Source organism: Chrysochloris asiatica, unplaced genomic scaffold, assembly GCF_000296735.1.
Source record: "Chrysochloris asiatica unplaced genomic scaffold, ChrAsi1.0 scaffold00224, whole genome shotgun sequence".
In the NCBI taxonomy this organism is placed as follows: domain Eukaryota; kingdom Metazoa; phylum Chordata; class Mammalia; order Afrosoricida; family Chrysochloridae; genus Chrysochloris; species Chrysochloris asiatica.
In genome coordinates this window covers 3,409,294-3,410,993 of record NW_006408742.1, presented here as the reverse complement: position 1 = coordinate 3,410,993, position 1,700 = coordinate 3,409,294, and the positions used below count along the sequence as shown (strand labels likewise).

The 1,700-nt window shown below is 46.3% G+C and overlaps 1 pseudogene; it reads left to right on the top strand.

Annotated features, from left to right (window-relative positions):
• The window catches only part of LOC102835763, a 197,855-nt pseudogene extending 196,533 nt beyond the window's left edge, over positions 1 to 1,322 (top strand).
• The last annotated feature ends 378 nt before the right edge of the window (positions 1,323 to 1,700 follow it).

Below are 1,700 nucleotides of genomic sequence, written 5' to 3'. Positions count from 1 at the left end.
GGGAGCAGAAAGCCTCATCTGTCTCCCATGGAACAGCTGGTAGTTTCGAACTGCTGACCTTGCGGTTTGCAGCCCGATTTGTAACCACTGTGCTACCATAGTATCCTTCAATTCCACAAATCAAGGTTAGAACTTTTTCTTTAGTTCACTCAGCTTGAGAAATGCTGAGTATGGTCTTCCCTTTTGGTGTTCTAGGTCTTTGCACATTTCAAAATTTGCATATTTGACTTTGTCTTCTTTTGATGTTTACTGCTTCGACAAGTGGTTGGCATTTTTTTTTTTTTTTTTGGTAAGGGTCCAGATAGTACTTTAGGCTTTGACTGCCATACAATGGTACCAACTTAATTATATTATTATTGTCAAAAGGCATCCATAGCTACTGTGAAAACAATTGACTGTAACTATGTTGTAATAAGTGGTTATTTGCAACACAAATAGACAAATACAACAAAACCGGCAAAACAAAACAAAGTCAACAACAACAGCAAAACAACAGGCCATATTTGGTCTGTGGGCTCTAGTTTGCTGACCTCTGGCCTGGAGTTACTAATTGGGATAGCTTCCCAATCTGTTCTTGAAATGGTCTCTAAATTCAGATGGAATATATTCAAGGTCATATTTTGGTTCTTATAGACTTGTTTTGTTTTGTTTTTCATCTTCAGTCTGAGCAATTGATAATCTGTTCTGCAATTTGCCATTAACCTTGTTTCAGCTGATGTTTCTCAGGACTACACAGTGTACAAGGCAGATGTGACATGCCCAGTGACCAGGCCAGATCCCACAGCCCGGTGGAAGTCTGTGGTTACCCTGGTGCCCCATGTGTCTAGGTGGTGAGACTCTCAATCCCATGTATGTGCCCTGTGTAAAGGAGCTCCTGCATTCAGAGTTGTGCCTGGCTTATGAAGTACAGCCATGGCACTCGCTGTACTTCATCGGCTACCAGGACAACTTACTCCTCTACCTGGACCCACACTACTGCCAGCCCAGTGTGGATGTCAGCCAAGCTGATGTCCCCCTGGAGTCCTTCCATTGCACCTCAACCCTCAAAATGGCCTTCGCCAAGATGGACCCGAGCTGTACCGTGGGCTTTTATGCTGAAGACAGGAAGGAATCTGAGACGCTCTACTCTGAGCTGACAGGGGTTCTCAGCTCCTTCTCAGCCACAGAGAGATACCCCGTGTTCACCCTGGCTGAGGGCCACAGGGCCATGCTCAGGACCACAGTCTGGATGACCTCTGCCCCAGCCAATTCTGAGGCTCCCTCCCTCAGGGCAGCTCCTCAAGGCCAAAAGGCCAAGCTCCAATGACCTCGTGTTTTTATAAAGTGAGTGAAAGTGGGAGAAGATTGACACTTGAGTTTTTAAATTTATTTCACACTGGGTGTGGAAACTTGAGTTCTGATGGTGATGGGACCCTCTTACCCCTTTGAGAAACTGAGACCAGTCCAGGAAATGGCCACGCAGTTCAGCCAAGGAACAGAGCCCATAGGCCTGCCCCCTTCCCCTATCTTCCTCCACACGGAAGGAGGGAGACTCCTGGCACCCACTCAGGACCTGACTCAAGGTATTGTAATTTGCACTGGACCTTCCATACCCCTCATGTGTCCTGAAGCAAACTCCCTCCCATCCTACCTAGAGGTGGGGAGGACCGGCCGTTGGGGGTGAATAAAGCTATTTGACTTTAAAAAAAAAAAAAAAAAAA